The sequence below is a fragment of the Anopheles stephensi genome, chromosome 2 (genome assembly GCF_013141755.1).
Source record: "Anopheles stephensi strain Indian chromosome 2, UCI_ANSTEP_V1.0, whole genome shotgun sequence".
Classification (NCBI taxonomy): Eukaryota; Metazoa; Arthropoda; class Insecta; order Diptera; family Culicidae; genus Anopheles; species Anopheles stephensi.
The window spans coordinates 26,935,728-26,955,666 of NC_050202.1; the positions used below are offsets into that span (position 1 = coordinate 26,935,728).

The 19,939-nt window shown below is 45.9% G+C and overlaps 1 protein-coding gene across 2 annotated transcripts in view; it reads right to left on the reverse strand.

Moving 5' to 3' along the window:
- Positions 1-19,939, reverse strand: part of LOC118505976 — a 31,125-nt gene extending 11,186 nt beyond the window's left edge. The window contains exons 1-2 of one of the 2 annotated variants that reach the window (XM_036042529.1): positions 19,869-19,939; positions 18,913-19,214 (exon numbers count right to left, since the gene is read on the reverse strand). The gene's annotated coding sequence lies outside the window, so the exon portion shown is untranslated. Of the gene's footprint in view, positions 1-18,912; positions 19,215-19,847 lie in introns of both variants that reach the window. The other variant, XM_036042530.1, reaches the window with a different exon arrangement.

Below are 19,939 nucleotides of genomic sequence, written 5' to 3' on the forward strand. Positions count from 1 at the left end.
AACCGCAAACCATAAAACCATGGTTCCAGAGACAACCGCGAATGGGGCTGGAAGAGCACAGCATAACAAAAAAAATTGACCTTGGGCAGGATTTTTTGCAGCTCCAGTTCAGACAGGAAAGCCTTCCGACAGTGGCTTACTTTCCAACTTCTCGCCGAGTCTCACCATCTAACTCTCTCAAGATCCTATGCATCATCACTCGCTACTAGCGAGCGCGGGGACATGATGTCATCGATGTCGATGGTCACCGGACACCAAACCAAACACACCAGCAAGCTTGCGCGCTCCCCACCGTACCATTCCATCCGATCTGCCCTTCCTTGGGGTGACGATCGTTAACTTGGCGTTTTATTTTAAGACACGTTCCCGACCGATTGGCACACAAACTCGATCGTAAAACGCGACGAGATATAAACACAACACACGAGGCAAGGGAAACTGCGGGATGGGAAGAAAACAGAAGAAAAAAAAAGCGATCTATCCGTTATCGCATCAACGCTCTTTCTTCGCGATCGGATGACTCGTATGTAAAATATAGTCTAACACGGAGGGGAGGGGGTCACAAACCACTTGCACTTGCGATCACAATGGCAGCTTATAGGGCCGCAGTAGGAGGAGGTGTAGCAAAAAGGGTATTTTCGCGAAATCGAACACAACGTGCAGAATTATAAATAGGAAGTGTGTCCATACACCGCCGGTTCGCGGTGCATGGTGGTTGTTTGCCGCACGGGCGTGTGTGCGCAGCAGCAAGTGTTGCTAAGCAAGTGACCGCTTGTGCCGATCGTGCTCAACATGCATGATCGGTTGCAGATGCATTGGAACTATATGATATCATCACACATTATGCGAATGTCCCGCTAGGTTATGGTCACGGGTCACCAGCTCTCTAATCCCTCCATCATAATCGGCGACGTGTGGTCTGCGCGTCTTGCGTTCGTTCTACTACGGAAGTAAAGGCTGAAAAGGTTATCGAGTTATGCACAAACGTGTGTTCCCCTGTTCTGTACGCCCCGGGGGAAATCGATGTGTGGAGTCGATTTGCTTTGATTAGACCAACAGCGTCGAACAACTTCTTCACGGGAGAGCGAATGGTGTGCGAGATAAGGCAGCGTGTTCTGAGTGGGTCGAATAATTCCAGTGGTCGACAGAGCGGGTAGGTTAGCGTTAGAATGGGCTGATCTCTTGGGATAAGGAATCGATAGAAAAATTGATTCAAATAATTGCAGCAGTCATTTGGATGTTCCTGATTTTAATATTCCACCACCATAGAGGTATCTTTCCTAGTGCGATCGTTTGCCCTGTATCTCGTAGAATATAATGTTCTTAATTATAAGAAAAACTGAAGCCTGAAATAGTAATATTCTTGACTTGTCCATAAAGGCACAATAAAGAATCTAGAAGGATCGACTTGTAGCCAATTTCAGTTGTATTACGACGTCAGAATATAGCTTCTGCAGTAACATATGAACACTGGCCAACTTCGGGAGCCATCTTTTATCAATTCAATTCAGAGCCTGCTGATGATTCGCTGATGATGTAGACACCATTTGTTTTGAGACTCTCCTATAGAGCAGAAGCTTGCCAAAGGTTCGAGTGAACGGCACTAAACCTCGTGGATTGGAGATTAAAGAGGTGAAACCCTAGATGATGGTTGCACCACCAGCGGCTCTGCTAAATAACACTGATTTACTCAGAGGTGATATACAGATAGGTGACCAAACTTTTGATGCCGCCCAAAACTTCACCTCATACGTGGCCTCTACAACAACCTCGAGTGGGGTCCTTGACCTGCCAATTCTGGCTTTCCGTGACTTGATTTTATCCGCAGCTGAATAGTCAGTCAGCTGCGTACGGGAAAGCGGTCTGGATGGGACTTGAACCCTGGTACGTCCTTGTTAAGAGAGTCGCAGCTATCACCTTGGCCGGCCACCGGACCGCCCTAGAATCTTCACCAATCTGGGGTCAAAAGTCAACGCCGACAACAACATTGATGTTGTCAGCACAAGGGTGCTGGCAATCAACCAGTCATAGCGTGAGGACACTTCTTCACTTAAAATACATGTCACGACGGACGAAGCTCGAACTGTACAGAGCATTTACAGTCTCAGTACTCACATACGCCTCTGAGACATGGACTCAGTCCAGAACTGACTGACATAATCCCTCATAGCCGCGTTCGAGAGGAAGATGCTCAGAAGGATAGTTGGCCCCGTATGTGTAGAAGGACAATGGCGAGCTCTGCGAGCTGTACGATGATCTCACCATCGTGCCGCACTTTAGACTTGCCAGGCTCCGGTGGGCTGGTCATTTCATGAGAATGACACCGAACGACCCGTCCTTTAAGCAGATTGATTAAAAATACTCCCTTGATGAATATCAGGTATAAGTTGAACTAAACAATCACTGTCTTAAGCTTATGGCGCTTAAGTTATTCGAGTGAATAAACCTCGCTTTAGGTGGCTAACTTGTATTCGCGTAGTGCCGAGATTGCCAACCACTGACCTAACTGATGAATCCCACCCAAACGGTGGAATGCCGGTGGCCAGCAAGCGAGAACAATAAACATTCAATATTGATAATAGTGTGGTTTTGTGTGGCAAGATGATGATGATGCTTGAGCATGAATTAAACGCGACTATTCAACAGTCTTCCGGTTCGATCTTCTCTAACCTTCACGAAGGATTAGCCGATGATTTAAACCCGCTCTCGATCGATGTGTGAAGCATTGCTAACATCGCTTAACAGCAATCGACTAATCAGATCGACTAGAACTTGAAGTAAAATAAAAGTCAATCATCGCATTTGGATAGCTAGGTAAAGCCACTTTCGCTTCCATGATGATTAATCATCTTCCAGCGATATTTGACTTATTCGAAAACAAAACACCGAAATTCCCCCCGTATGCAATGCGTGTGGTAATGGACTCGCACGGGTGTGGGGCTACCTGTTTGCCGTTCGTTCGTAGGTCAATGCTGTTTATGTCCAACACATTGTGAACATGAACACTCCTACCTAGGCAAATTTGAATGAAATTCAAATTAATATTCGTCCACACGCTCCAAATAAGGGATGCCAAGGGGAAGGGCGTTGTTGATCAGCGGGATCATTCGTTCGGGTGTGTGAAACTGCGCAACGCAGATAATGGAATGGCTAGCGTTCTCCAACCGCTGACAGGCGGTAAGATAAAACGGCAACACCTTGTCGTACGCGTCGAGCTACACCGTTGACAGATGGGCCGAAAGTGTCCAAGAGCTGCGACATCGGCGTGGACGGGCTTCCGAATGAACGCACTACTACAACACGATGACTCTCAGAGAAGGTTATTAATGAACCGTTCACGATGATGATAAGTGGAACCGGTCAAGCTGCTCGGGTATGGAAATCCATACAATCATCATCCAATACTTTGTTTGCCAATCACTTGTGGCCGAGCGCGTGCCATTCATTGTGGTCCAGTTTTGTGAGTGGGTGCCCGATGCCATGACCAGGATTTCACCTACTAACCGTCGATCCGTGCTAGAGGCAGCTCATCAAAGAACGCATTTAAAAGCACAAATGGTGGACAGCAGAATGCAGAATGGACAGCGCTTCCAGCTGAGGTCTTCTCGACCTGGTCAAATGGTTAAATAACTCTCCGGGCTGGTGGATGATTGTACAACAATTCCGTACACACAAAAAAAACCCGGGAACCATTCAACAGCACTTAGGGGCTATTTGTGTGGCGCAAATTTCATTCGTGACGGTTGCACACACAAAAAAGCAGAGCCTGAAGTAGAAAGGCGAGCAATTTGTGAAATCTGGTGCACATCATCTCGCAGATATGATAGTAGGTTAGGGAAGTGGACGAATAAAAGATCATCCCGAAGGTGGATGAACCGTAACTAAGCGTAATGGACACTGGAAGGAGGCGTTGTGCATGAATTATGACAGAAGCTCTTCACCGCGTGCTCTTCCCTCGCGTCACGTTTGGAACACGTCAAAGTGCATCCGATTGCGCGAGAGGTCAGCTGGGGAGGTGGTGTGGTCTTTTGCCGACGATCTTCACAGCTCGAAAAAAGGAAACCATCAGAGCATCAGAATTGGGCAAAACAGGAAGGTGTGGGCGATACGAACCGCGGCACAAACGTAACGTGTCGCCGAGGGCGTCAGATGTTAGGAAGATGAGCTTTGCTCTCGAAGGTGAACGGGTCTCTGTCTGTTTGCATCAAACAGACAAAAAAGGCCTGAGAGATCGTTGCGCGATCTTCATCGAGACGGGAAGATCATTTTAGTGAGGTATATTAATGTTGGAGCTACACAATGAGATTGGAGTAGTTTAACTATCGCTAGAACCTCGAGAGATCTCGGCCTGCCATTTCTGGCTTTCTGTGACTTGGTTTTACGCGTAGCAAAGTAGTCAGTTCTACGTACGGGGTGGCAAGTCTGGTCTGGATGGGATTTGAACCCAGGTCCTGCCGTGTGAGGACCGGTGCCCTTATCGCCTCGGCCACCGAACTATCCAACTACGTGGTATCATTACAGGGTTCACCGATAGATAGCATACGGCGAGCATACCTTAGCGGTTCGCGCAAACGTTTAAGATATCTGCGGCCATCGATAGCGATTCGCATGTACAATTAGCGACTGGTCCAAAATGGATAGCGATTCGCGTGCACACTTTAGTGAATGTCAGAATTCGGCGCGGTTTGAAAATGTAGGTTTATATGACCCAGGTTGAGTAGTCGAGATTTGAAAAAAATCGTTTAAATTTTATTTTTTATGTAATTGGAAAGTTGTTGCGCACAAAAGTGGTGTGAAAATTAATGTTCATGATTATAAAGCATAAATTTATTGATTTTCAGCGTTGGTTAAAAAAATAATACCAAAACTATGTGAAACATGAGAAGAACAGCCATGTGGAGAATTCAAACATGGATGTATATACACGAATTCAAAATTGATGCGATCACGAAAAAAAATCCGTTCAGGTAATGAAAATATTTAGCATATTGGTCCAGCAACCGAAGCGTTCACAGTTTTACCAAGCGATTAACAATCAGAGCATCATTTGCGGTTTAATTATACATTCCTTCGTTGTTTTTGGTTTTGGATGATTGCCTTTTAAAGGTACGAATTTCAGCACAATTAAAAAGTGCTACAACTAGAATTCTCATTGAATTTGAGTGTTTTCTAGGTGTTTGGCTACGATAGGAGCTCTTGCTTGTTGAAGTGCGCCCGTGGAACATTTTTCTTGTCGGTAAATTTGTTTTATTAACGCACCGTGAAAGAATACTGTGAGTTTCAAAAGCGGTATGTGCTGAAGCGAATCAACTGAGACACACATCGTTCTTTTTACTTTTTGCTTGCAGATATGAATTCCAGCCAAAGCTCTGTACAAGAGGAAAATGCAAGCAGCGCTATGCAAGCACCTCGCCGCCGAAAAACTACCAGCAACGAAGATAGAGAGCGCGTGGTAACGGCGTATGAAAACGGAGCCACTGCAGCTACGATTAGCGAAATGTTTAATTTGAAAAAACCGACTGTCCATGGCATCATCAAAAAATACCAAACCCAATGGCAAATCGAGGGAAAGAAGCGTGGTGGCAACAGATCTAAACTATTGTCGCAGCAAGCCGTAAATGATGTTCGGAACTGGATCGACGAGGACATTGGAGTTGGTAAAACTGTGAACGCTTCGGTTGCTGGACCAATATGCTAAATATTTTCATTACCTGTACGGATTTTGTGCATGTTTGAATTCTCCACATGGCTGTTCTTCTCATGTTTCACATAGTTTTGTTATTATTTTTTTAACCAACGCTGAAAATCAATAAATTTATGCTTTATAATCATGAACATTAATTTTCACACCACTTTTGTGCGCAACAACTTTCCAATTACATAAAAAACGAAATTTAAACGATTTTTTCCAATCTCGATTCCTCAACCTGGGTCATATAAACCTATATTTTCAAACCGCGCCGAATTCTGACATTCACTAAAGTGTGCACGCGAATCGCTATCCATTTTGGGCCAGTCGCTAATTGTACATGCGAATCGCTATCGATGGCCGCAGATATCTTAAACGTTTGCGCGAACCGCTAAGGTATGCTCGCCGTATGCTATCTATCGGTGAACCCTGTAAGTCTAGTAAACGTCAAATGGCAAGCATGACCTAAGAGAGGTTGTTAGGCCAAGAAGAGAAAGAGAGAGGGAGAGAGAAAGGGAATCCTGTCTTCACAAATCTCAGGCGGACCTTTGGCCCGAAGTAAGGACCATCCACCTACGTGGCATCATTAAATCTAGAACACCATTACATGGCCGATATGACCATGGTCGATAGGGACAAGTAAAGGATGTTGGAAGGTACTTCCTCTTACAAGTGGAAAAGAACAACTGACTAATTTTATTCATCTATACAACCATCTACATAACTATACAAGCAACGCCTACTAGATTCCTAACTCCCGAGGTTGCTATGATCCACAACAAAGGAGACGAAACTGTTTGATTGAACAACTACAAACAAGTGTCAAATGTCTAAGTGTCAAGAGATCTTCTCTTCATCATTGTTATAGTAGTCCCCACTGGCACTAAAGATCTGGCCACGCTCAGTGTACACAGGTGAGTCCAGCGGCTTTCGTGAGACTCTGTTTAGCACAATAAAATGACAGGTCCTGTTGACGATGTCCATTACCACCACACAAACAGCGGCCATCTTTCAAACGAACGATCGTTTGAAGTTTTGTAACTTTAACCGAAGGTCACAAAAGTGTCTTAAACTGCTCACTATTCCCTCCTACACCCCAACTAGGTGCACTGACCTTAGGGCACACCTTCATCCGTCCCAGCACGCCGCACATGGCGCACGGGCCATTAGAAAATTATGCACATTATGCAGCAGAGTGTCAGTACCACGCAACCACCGTTTATGTTGGGTGTTGGGTTTCGTATTCCCCGGGTGTGGGTGAAGTTGGTAATTAAATCTTAATGCAACCCACAGCGTGGCAGTGCGCACACAGACAGTGGCTTTGACACTCGCGCAGCTTGGTGTGGGACGGTGGTTAAGGTTCGCCGGTTCCAGAACAGAACTTCGCCTTAGACAAACACATATTAGGTTCGAAGATGGTGTTGATGATAATGCATCTAGGTGGGGGGCGTCGTGAGTTCTTCTGCCACGGATGTCAGCATAATAAACGGTTGGTTTTTCGGTGAAACATAACAATCATCGCTCCACGCCTCAGTGCTGCGCTTCCTCAACCAAATACTAATTACCTTAACCCCAGGCAAACTGCCAGCAGCGCCGTTCGAGTTAGGTTTGTTTTTCAATTACGATTTCTATTTCCCCTTTCGGGGAGAGGAATCTGACTGTCGTTCCTTCTGGACGACATTGGACGAGACGAGTGTGGTCGGCTTTCAACGGAGGCGCTCGAATCTGATGTGATCGCGTTTGATCGCGAGATTAACCACCCACTTTTAAATGAGTGGAAGCATCACATTATCGGGACCGTTAGAGGCAAACTTTAGCAACTCCACACCAGACATCATGTGCTCAGTGTGCTTGAATGGTGCGCGTTCGGCTAAATGAAGTTCACCCGCGCTCACAATAATAATGGCCTCAGCCAGATAGCATCATTTAATCCGATTTTTTTTTTTCGGTTGCAAGGGTGTGTCAGCCGTCTAGAGGGTTGCTTGTTCGCTTTATAAGCAGCACAAACACCGAGAGAAAGCCAAAAAATTCGTACAGTACCGGTAGAGGAGGAAGTGGAGGTGTAGAGCCCTTTTACTCGGACCCTCGGAGACCTCGCGCGGTCTGGTCTAATTCCACGTTTTATGACAGTGAACCTGAAAAGAGCGTACGAATATGTATGATGTGCTCAGCATGCGTCTGGTTGTTTTTGGGTGGATCGGTGGGGAGAGTTCCAGTACTGTTGGACACCCTCGCTCGCACGTTCTCGTTGATGATTTACGAGCATTCCGTTTAGGTGCGTTTGGTGGCTGAAGAAGGGTTCTGGATTGTGTTACATCCCGAGCACACGCTCACGATCCACGGCACAACCAACCTTACTGTCCCGCATTCGGGCTGATGGTTCTCTCCACATTTCCATGGTGTGCCCCCGGGGACAGGTCACGTGATCAAATAAACATTAAAGAGAAAGGAGCATATTTCGCATATTTCGTACGTACTTGAACTCCCAACTGTGGGCAGGTATTTCGCATCTTCCTATCCAATTAACGCGTCCCTTGTGCTTTTCTTTCCCCGCCTCGGCGGACACCCAAAGGAAGCAAATGATAATTGATTAGCACAAAAACCGAACCGGGTCAGATCCGTCAGATTGGTGGACCTCCTTCATTAGACGATTAATATTTTGACTTCACACGAGACCCCGAGGTCCGACGACGACAACGCGAGGAATTCTAGCAAAATCGTGCTTGGGACGATTTAATTGGTGAAACGTTACGCGCCCCGAAACTGTGGCGATGGTGTCGATGATAAGGAATATGCCCGCTGTCAGTCGAGTCACTAGGCTAGTAGGCATTTATGAAATTGGACATTTAGCATTTGTTGGGCAGGGTTTCGGTTCGTAGTTGGCCTTCAAAACCTACCCAACCCTCAATCATCCCACAGCAAACGATACTACCTGAATGGGGTTTTTGTTTTGCTTTAAGGGAACTAAGACATGACAGTTTGCTTATTAAAAACACACAAAAAAAAGTCCAAATCTGTGTGTATGTGTGTTGTGCGATCATGTTACTCGCGCGATCGGGTTCTATCTTGATCATCTTCGATCGCTGCATTACTCCTTACACCCGCGCACGCTGCGACGCTGCTGACTCACACACGTGCTTACGCCACGCTTTGTTTCGCCCCAAACCTTAATCAGCAGGCTGTCACACCGCCCGAAACGGGACAAGTACGATGCAGTGCGAGGGTCCAGGTTAAGGTCGATTTTGAAATCCCGCGGCCTACCTTTCCCGGGGAAGGTAATCCGAAGGGCTACTAAGGCCTAATCGGATGCAGAATTGCTCACATTGCAAGACGGCAGGCAACCCACGCATTCGAATGGTTGTTTAATGCAAATTAGCCGATCACTTCCACTCCACGGCCGCTCGTTTGTGTGCGTGCGTGTGGAGAAGCTGTCATCTGGACCCTTCCGCGCGGACACATTCGGAAGCAATTAGTCATCATTACCATCACACACACACACACACACGCTTTGCGTTGGAATATTAACGCCCAACAGCTGTGTAGGAATAGTTTTCTCTCTCGTTCGGAATCACCATTCTTAACATTCTGAAGCTGCTTTAGCAAAAACAGCAAAACGTCAACCGATCTGCGCCATGCATCGGGCGCGTGTTAGTGTGCCACGAGACCGAGCACTACACACATCCCAACAACAACAACCACAGTGCTGACCTTCGAATGGGATGAACCAACGGCCAAGTCACTCTTGCCGATTCACTCTGCTCGCCGCTCTGGGATGAAAATAGAAAAGGAAAAAGCCCCATTTCCAACTCTCGTGTGACATTCCCGCCGGCTCCTTTGCGACTTTTCCACCCCATGCTCGACGTCCAACCGCCAGTTACTGTTTGCGCTGTGAATGGTGAAGGATGGCGTCATCCTTTGCTGGTGGATGACCTAATTTTCCTTCCTGCCGACGACCGGCCTGGCCTCCCTCGCCGCCACCTTTAGTGTCTAGAATTGCTTGGAGGACATCTCCAATGGTGGAGCTGTACAAGCAGCGAGTTATCGCGAACTTTTGGGGGCCCTGTTCCAGTACAGTGGATAATTCTTTTTCAACTCCATTCGACAGCAATATGTTGGTGGTCTTTGGCGAAGGGAAATTTAACACGTCCCTTTCCTACTGACGCCACTAGCAAAGGAATGTGGAAAAGCTGACAGTTCCTTCGAAACCGAGAACTCCAACCACCATCCATGTTGGGGCGTCATTTCCGTCCGTTTCCCATCGCCTTATGGTACTGTTTATCTCCGGAAACCGGAACCAGATGGATTTTGGGTGAGATATTTGGGGACGTGTTTTAGGATAAATGCTCTCCAACCGTCGGCATTCCGAACCGGTAGTCTTGAAACCGAGCATGAAACAAGACACCTAAAAGCGAGCAGAAATGTGGGACGATCGTTCCCACCCGTCTCTAAACGGTTAAAGTTGGGTCTGTTGCTTAGAATATCTGGGTGCCTGTTGGACTTGTTGGGCGGAAAAGTTATGATGTTTAGCTTAACCGAGACGGTAAACAGTTGTGGAGGAAGGGTATCGTAAAGATCGCCGCTCGCCAACGCTTCGAACTTCCGGTACGAAGAAACCCACCAACCATCAGTAGCACGTGTTTCGCTGGACATTCTGTCTGTACAGCCCTCCCCTCCATCCGTTCGATGCATTATTCAGCGAGGCAGGCCCGCTTTTTTCACGCGTCGTCTATCGCGGAGAAGAAAGAAGATGAAGGAACGCAACGCATGATTCTTGTCCACCGTCTACGGTGCGCTCTGTTTGAAATTCAGTCAATGTTTCGAACTTGTTTGTTAGCTTTTACTTCCTCCCGTAGTCAGCCATATTTTTGATTCTGATTTCTGAGGCCCACCAACGTCCAACTACCGAGTGACTTATATGTAGCCAATTAACAAAATTGTTGTTAATTGTTTCGATCAATTACACAGAGGCGGCAGAAGAGGGCGGAAAGAATTGAAGCAGGTCGCCTAGAGTTGCTGTACTCCACGCCCGCCTTATTCAACCAAAACAAATAAGATAGACTTTGTTGGATCGTGGAAGGGGTGAGGGGAGGGGGAGGGGAGGAGTAGCCTCCCTATTACGGCCCCCTATTGAAGGCCAGAAAGCTAAACGATGAAGAAGAGACGCACATCGATTAAGCTGCATTTATTTAGATATGAGGAAGTAATAGTTTTGAACATTCCTTCCAATAGCTGGAGGCTTGGATTTTGGACGAGAATCAATATTGCCGTAAAGCGATATCTGAGGAACTATTGGATGGGGACTTTAAAGAGGACAAAAAAAGCTACTCTACGTACCTTAGCTGTATAATAGTAATCAAAATCTTCATATGACAGGACCGGGGTTCAAATCCCATCCGGACCGTTCCTCATTAAGTCTAGTAAGCTAGAAATGTCTTAGGCATGACTTAAGAAGTTGGATGGGGCCAAAGAAGAAGAAGAAGAAGAGTCTAACGAAGACTTATTAAGCTAGTTTTTTGGACATGTTTTAACAGTTTGCGGTTAAAATTTTGCTAGCTTCTTCATACAAACTGACAGGCAAATCGACAAACAAAAATAGCTTCGAGTTATTGTTTTGATTTCTGTTGAGCATCTGCTCATGATGCCGTAGAAATGTAAACAATAGGCTTTAATGAAATAATTACTATAAAGCAGTTTATATCGCTTCGAAGTGCATTTAATACTATTGCATAGCCTTATGACGCAATTTTTTTAAAGTTCTAAGCACATTTTTCCAACCAATAATATATACGTACAATACCTCAAACGGAAATCCGGACACCTTCTAATCGAGCAATTGCTGAAATTTAAGGGTGATTTTCTCAACATAGAGCTGGACAATCATCATTCTCTTTTCGCTCCTCTCTGTTTACATCTTATAGAAAATCGGTTGCCAAATGACCGCAATGAACAAACAGTGCAGAAAGTCCGATTACGGCAAACCAAGCGGAAATGCGGGCAGTCGAATTTCTTAGCAGTATCATATAAAATGGGCAGAATATTATGCTCTAAATGATATTTTAATGGTAAATTTTAATGGTTTTTTCCAAACTGTATATAGGACAGAGGTCGATGCATCCCATACAAACTGACAGAATGCTGAGGGAACGTTCTGGAAGTTTAGGTAGGAAATGTTTACGGTTTTTTTTAGCTTCTGCTGCTGTTGGTACCGGATACTTGAGCACCTCCGGCTGCTAGTGTGTGAAATTTTGATGATCCTTGAAGTCTTGTTAAGACTTTTTGAGATAAAATTTATCGTTTTGCACGCGTGAAAATATCTGGGGAACCTTATTGTGCGATGCAGCTGCTTCTGTTGTTTGTTAACAGTTTTCGATCTAAACGTCAAAAATCGGGTGCAACCCATGTAACAAAATCGTAATACTTTCTCGCTCTATCTAAGCAAAAAGTAAACCTACCAAAGCGAGAAAGGATGATGATTTTCTAACCTGGGAAAATGCTTGCTAAGATTCGACCTCTGTACTATAAAGACTTTGGTTTTTTCATTAAAGTGCGGTAACCAACTCTAGAGCGACACAGCTTGATATTTATCCATTTTAACTGATTTAAATGAGAGGAATGTACTATTCTACAGCATCATCAATACCAGAGACCCAAAACTACGAAATATGTACAATAAATATCCCCGTCAAAAACCACAGCAGGGAGATAGATTGCGAAACAGTAAACATCAAAGCCTTCTAGGATTATTTTGAATTTCCAAAAAGCTAATTCAAGACTCATAGTAAATTAAGCTAGAATAAAATTAAAAACAAACATTTAAAAATTATTTTAAAGTAGACAAATTGTGCATAGGTCATCATAGAACCCATAATTAGCTTTAGACATAATTTATGGACACATTTCAGTTACGGAATGTATAACAACTGCTAAACTGCAACGCTTATTCTACGTATGGCTCTCTAATGGACCAAGTTTACAAGGCCTGTAAAAATCCAGCACTGGCCTAGTTTGGATGGTTCGTGCAATAATAGAAGCATACGTCACCTTACTTTTAAAATTTGCCTCTACAAACACACACACACACACACCAACACACCGTCCCGTCAAACGGGAAGTTCATATCCTGCAAATAGCGTTGCCGCGCGTACAAGATAAAAATCACCACGCAATTTTATTTCTAGTGAAAATATTGATCCTATACCCCATTCTCGGGTAGCAAACAGGATGACGTGCGCTTGGCCGCTACTACCAAAAAACGTCAAACGCGGCATTGTTTATCGCATGTTCACTTGCTGTCAAAACAATCAAGTCTTGCTCTGCTGCCGGTGGTGGTGGCGTTGGGTTTAGAGACAGGCCATTTGGTTTTCGCGCTCCCGGAGTTCAGTGTAGAGTGTGTAAGATCGGATTTAAATCTATATCTTACTTTTGCCGACGTACGTATAATCCACTAAAGACCAATAAAAGGTGACATCATCGCTAGAGTGAGTTCATTTCATTGGCACCGTTCCATAGAACCCCGTGTTATGGGATACCTCGTGCAAATGGTCAGACAAAGGGGATGAGAATGAAGCAGACCAGTTTCTCCCTCCAGCTACTCGGTACCAATTAAACTAAGCGAAACGGCCTTGTCCTCTGTGAGTGTTTTTTTTTTGCACTTCGTCCATAACCATCACTTCCACTCTCTCTCGCTCAACATCGCCCCTTATGGGAAATGGTTTGCATGCAACCCATAATAATTTCATTACGCTTACGTCCTGACCACCTCTATGTGTGTGTGTGCTGGTTCACTCGCCAGAACAAGGACGTGCCAGATACCGATGCACTCCTCGGGAAAATGTAAACCACCAGGGACTTGGGATTCTAGACGCAACGGGCACCGACGACACTCTGTCTGGTGGTTTGGAAGAGTTCGCGTGGCACGTACCCGAGGTCAATGTTGCGATGTGATTCATCCCCACTGTCCGTTAGGAATGGTGTAGGGAAAAAAATGGGCAAATGACGTGATGTTTCTCGTTCACTATGCTATTCTGGAATGGCGAAGAAGCGAAAGAATCCGAACCAGCCACCCAGGCGAATGAAAGGTCATTTGCGGAATGATGCCATGATCGTGTGAATTGACGGAGTGGGATGAGCATGACTCATAATTATGAGTGCTTTTTGGGAGGGCCGATAGGCGGGAGTTGATGCGAAAGAGATTTAGAAATTGTTTGAAGAGCTTTTGTCCAGTTCTCAGCTGGGGGGGCTATTATGGGGGGTTTAGCAACATTAAAATGGAAAGACATGGCTACGATTTGGGGAAACTTTCTCAACCCGACTGCTTCAAGTGTTGGAGAATTTAATGCCTATATCTTTGTCTTTTTTTTAGGGTAATTCTTCTAATCAGAATGATTGTCTCAAATTTCTCCTAAACCACCTCAACACATCCGACCCCAAAGCTACTCGAAATACCACTTGAAACACTGGCGCTTTCCCCCCCAGGGGCGCCCAGTAATCACAACAATTTCACGCCCAAAACCCCGCCCCTCTTCTTCGCCGTCCGCTGTCTTATTATTGCATGGCAATCAATTTCAATCATCATCTTGATTTCGCGCCACCCGGCCCCCCGCGCTCCAATCCGCAAACACTTAAACTCAATTATCGGCTCAATTAATTATCATCCAAAGCGCGGACGAACGTCGCGTGCTGAAGATTGCGCGGCTGAAGTCGAAAAAATTAAATAACAGTCGTCCGGAAGGCAAATGCAGTGGCCTGAGCTCCGGGCGTCAATAATTTGCTCGCGCACACGATCAACACCCAGCCGCATGGGCGGCGAAACTCGAACGAACGAAAGCTATCGATTGACTCATTAACGGACGCTTAAGCTGTCGGAAATGATCTCGCGTGATCGACAGGGTGGGGGGGGGGATGAGACGATCAGCAAAATCGAGATGTTCGCTCAACTTTCCATCGACAAACGGAGCCGTGATCGTGGAGGACATTCATGGGTGACATTAACGTCACGAAATCTCGGTCCTCAGTCTTGTCCACAGTTGCTTTTGTTTATTGTCCAGAGAAAGATATTTGCAAATGTGCTGAGAATTTCTTTTTGGAGTTTGTCTCTCGATGGGAGCAGCTTGTAAAGTTAGACGTCATACAACGTAAAGTCACGCGTACTCGGACATATTCTAGAAGGCTTCTTGCTAAGCTCATCCCCTAGAACCACGAACTCCTAGCATCGTGTTGGTTGATCACGAGAGCGCAAAATATTTAAAAATCGTGCCCAATCGACACCTTCCTGCTGTGAGACCTTCAGCCCTTCCAAGAGGACCCCCATCACGATCGCCAGTCATGTGACAATAACTGTATGATAAGAAAAACTCGTGGCTGCACATTGCGTTCTCGTTGCAGCTTAAGGGAAAAGATTCCATCGATCACATAAGCTGATGATCCCGGGAGTAGCCTTTCTTCGAGACAATCTCGCACATTCTCCATTACTGTCTTTCACCGGTGGGACAGCCGCCATCAATAATTCATTCAACCTGTATCTGTGGACCTTCTCTGGAAGGAATCAATCGGGACGGTGCGCTGCATCTTCAAAAGCAACGACCGCCAGCAACGAATTCATCAAGAAACGTGCAGATTCCATCAGTATTCCGGTTGCGATGTCGAGCTGGGTAGGGGACGCCACGATATCGCCGACATACTATCACCGAGAATGTAGTCCCGGCTGGACTGGGATCTGTGGGCTGCGGACAATACCTTATTTGGTGTCAAGTGAATGGCGCCATTAAATCATACCCCGCAGCTTCATGTCAGTCAGCACGGAATGACATTTCTCGGACGCCAGCCACGAACGGACTGTTCGCTTCGCTTCGCCGACGGCCGGGTTTATCGTGGGAGATGGCGGGCAGAAGATATCAACCTTACTATTATCATTCACTATCACTGCTGCGAACGGTATACGAGGTCTTGTTAAACATATCGTTTCTCCCCACCCAAAAATATCCCACACAACAGCAGACTTTGTCCCGGAGTACAGCAAATCCCCGTAGTACGCTAATGTTTGGGACCGAACTCTCGCGCGTATCTCGAATTTTCGCGTATATCGAATTTCCTTTGACATTTTGTTCATACATTAAATTAAGGAGTTGAAAAATAATTATAAATAAAGAATTAAAATTTAAACCTGTTAAAAATAATCCCATTAGGCGTTCATTTCAGTTTACTTAAGAATTGTATTAAAACTTATCTAAAATGAGTAAACTAATAACTCTAAACAAATGTGGTTCATAATTTTATTTCAAGTATGTTCAATGAGCTTATCTCTTACTCGCGTTCCCATTGCAGCTCCTTTCCCAGAATTAAGAAGAGTATTCTTTTGTTTCACGATAGACCACACTGGTAATTGTGGTCTTTTTATATCGCGGGCTATTGCTGTTACAGTTTTTTCACTTTCGAACTGTTTGATGATGTTCAGCTTTTCTGCTATTGTTATAGCACACTTCTTTCCGTTGCTTTTTACTTGTGGTGCCATTTTTGAGCAAAAAATGTGCAAAATATCCAACAGACTAATGTCGTACAACAGCAATATTAGCTGGTTCGAAATACAATCGAACGTTTCTTCCGCGAATCGAAATAATCCCGCTTGCTCATCGTCCGCCGGTTTAACATTGCGATATGAAAACTCTATTGAGGAAAATTGTCCAACTAGAATTCAAACAGCAACGGTAAACGCAAAGAAATGTCATTTTCTCAAAAAGCGCGTACTGCGAAATCGCGTATATCGAGTATGGCGTACTGCGGGGATTTGCTGTACTTCCAATCGTCGGACCTCGGTCCTCCAACACGTCCAGACGAACGTGTACGTGAAGTGCAGGAGGAAAATTCAATCACGTCCTTACGAACGTCCGGAATTCTACCTGGGAAAACTCGTCCACCCAGCTCCGATTCTCCGAATCTGGCCGCACACAATTAACGGCACTTTCCTTCACGTCAGCTTTGTTGGCAAAACGGTTCGATTGACATTTAATCGATATAGTGCGCGCGCGCGATTACTGGACGACACGGGCCGGGGTTTCTGGCTGAGCTGAAGCTTCCGACTTGTATTTGTAGGGCCTTACTGTCTACACTCGAGGAACCAATCGATCGGGAACAGATGACCCGACCGGTTCACCCGAACGAACGACGCGTGAAAGTAAGTACCATGGACCGAGGAACAAAAAACCCCACATAAACTACACGACAATAACTTCATTTGCATTTCGGCACAACGGGCGAACTGGGCAAGACAGCCCGAAAACCAGACAAAAAATAATGAAGCCCGGTTCCGGTGGTTGGCTTTAATTTATTGTATGATAATTTGCTCTGTCTCAAAAATGCTCCAACGAAAGCAAACGAACAACAACAAAAAAAAACAAGCCTCGTGTGCGTACGGCTGGCTAACCTCCAAAAAAAAAAAACGAGCGTAATGGCGCATGGGGGATGATTTTGTTTTGCCGGACATTGTCCTGCAGCTCGCACGGAGATTACCCGCAGATGCCCGCAAGGAGAAAGCAGACCTCGTTCCTCTGAGGGTGAGGGTTCGAAGCGAAGAGTTTAAGAGTTCCCGCAGGAAGAACTCTTCCTCCATCTGCAAGTTGACAACTTGCATCGAGCGCATCGTTCGATCAAATACGAGACGAGATACGGCTGCCCGAAAGAACAGGTTCGTGTATTGTTTTATCCAAATATGGCAAATTTGGTCGGATCGATGGTAGGCCCCTGTTTTCTTATCACCCGGTTCGTTGTTTCGTATTCGTTGCCCGCACGGCCCCCCAAAAAAGGAAATCCGAAATGGGCCATTGTGATCGGGAAGATCCCCAAGGGAAGCGGAAACGTGACAACTGCTTGCTGCTCATAACATATAAACAGGTCTTATCGCGATTGTAGACACAGTGTTTTAATGTCCAACGAGTTGTGACAGTATTTTTAATCTAGAATTTAAGCTGAACTGCCGCCTACAGCTGGAACCAGTTAAATGCAATTACTTCGCCCAGCTCGCGCACAAGAGGCAAACTGTGGAGGTTCGCTTAATGTGGGCCGCTTTATGTCACCGCAGTTCCGAAGAGTGTCGATTGACCAATTGACCTCCGGCGGAGAGATACCGACACTCAGACACACACATGTAATCGGTAATGTGTATAAACCCGGTCAATCGGACACACGTCGTCTCGAAGCGTCAACGCAAATAGACGACATCGTTTTTTGACAGCGCCCAAAGCGCGCTGAGGTTACTGAGGATAGTAAACAATGTCGCGCACGGGTCTCGTAGCTTAGTGTTGCTGATGTCATTTCGGTAACGCACACACACACACAGAGAGATTCGCTCATCGGTCGGTTAGGATGTCCCGCGCATCTCGCTCTCCAACATGATGTCCTTCGAGGGGTTTTCGGTCGTCGGGGGTTCGGGGGGTCGTAAAAATGGGTGACCTTGATGCTGATCGTAAATACTACAGCGCATCAAACAAGATGTCTTCTTCAACGCGCAAACAGACACACACGCACACACAGCAGTTCGGGGACTGGTTCCTAGAACACACGTCCCGTTTCGGTCTCTCTATTGTTTCTGAGCCTCCAAAAACCTTTTGCCAGCAGTAAACACATCGGCTTTTGGGGGTGATGATTTCATGCAAAAACAATCACCCACCGGCAGCATACCGATCACCGGTTACGACATCTCGCTCCGGCGCGCTCTATTTGATCACACGTTTTTTTATTTTTAAACCGAACAAATAATCATCGCATGGACTAAGGGGGGGAGTTGGTGGAGAGGGTTGTGTCCGAGGCGGCCTCGACTTCCGATCCCGCCCCATATCGCCCGAACTATTCAACAAACCGTCGCCGTCATCGAATCAAATCTTTAACTTGACCTCCCTCCCTCTAACACACGGAGCTGACAAGTTGAAACTGAGCCGGCGATTCGGGCGGCAGCCTCCGAAAAATCAACAATAATTTTATGACCCAATAATATTGCGGGAGTTTATAGAGAATTTAATTGCACCCATCTCTGCGCTTCCGTACCGATTTCATCTCCGAAGCCGTGCCACTTTTTGTGTAAATAAACCGAGAAAAGCTGGCATTCCAGCACAATCGCGTCATGTCGCTTACTTTAATTGCAAAATAAGGGATCTTAACGTCCGCGAGTCCTTGCCCACCGCCGAGTTTTGTTTTGTTAACCCCCCCCTCCCCCACCTCCCCTCTGTGCTTACCTTGCTCTAGCTCTTCAGCTCGTTCCAGCAAATGTTCTTCCCTTTGCGAATGCGTTGATAGCACTCTCCCTCTCTCTCCTCTCAAGGAACAGGCCAGCCAGCCAGACCAGATCGTTTCGGATGAGTTTATTTTTAGCCCTTTTTTCCACCGTCGCGTCGCGAAAAGTGGTGACCGAAATTGACGCGTGCGACCGATGATATCCTTCGGTGGATGAAAAACGTACGCACTTGTTTTTGCACCACGGCCCGATGAAAAATCACTCAAATCACTTCACTTCACAAATCACACACGCGGATGGAGGCTGAAAAATATTAGAATATGGGAAGCACACAGTGAACACACGGTTAAATTTAGCTTTTCCTTTCGTATGGTCCTAATAGAGTCCACTTAAAGGAAAGAAGTTTAACTGAGATTTCTGGACGAGTTCTGAAACTGCAACTACATTCGACCAACGACAATATAAACAGGGTTGTGAACTACGCGCTCTTGCAGAAACAACGACCAAAATACGTAAAATACACTCGCAAACAAACATAAACACACAGCCAACCCACAACTCAACACGTCTGTAGCAAAACACAATGAAACTCGACGAAAATAACACCACCAACAACGCTGACCGAGAGTCACCCACCAACCACCCTTGGGCTGCTTGCTGTACGCCCACACCATATCTAGTGTTGGGATGCTGCGCTAGTCACCATCCTGTCGGCATGAATCGCACAAATCGGCGATTGTAATTGTTTCCGATTTTCACACCGTGGCGCGTTGTCTTTGGGCTTTTTCTTGAGAAAGGAAAGAATTTTCTTCAGTGTTCAGTGCACGCCCTCTGAATGCAGTAGGAAACACCAAAACCGTGGGTTTGTTTTCGAGCGTGGTACGAAGTAGAAGTCCCCCCCCCCCCCCCCAAAGCACTAGCAAGGATGGCCCATACAAGCGAGAACAGATCTTCAACCTTTGGGATGTGACCAGCCGGTAGCGAATGTGAAGCGCAACTGTTCTCTGGTGGGCTGACCGAACGCCGCG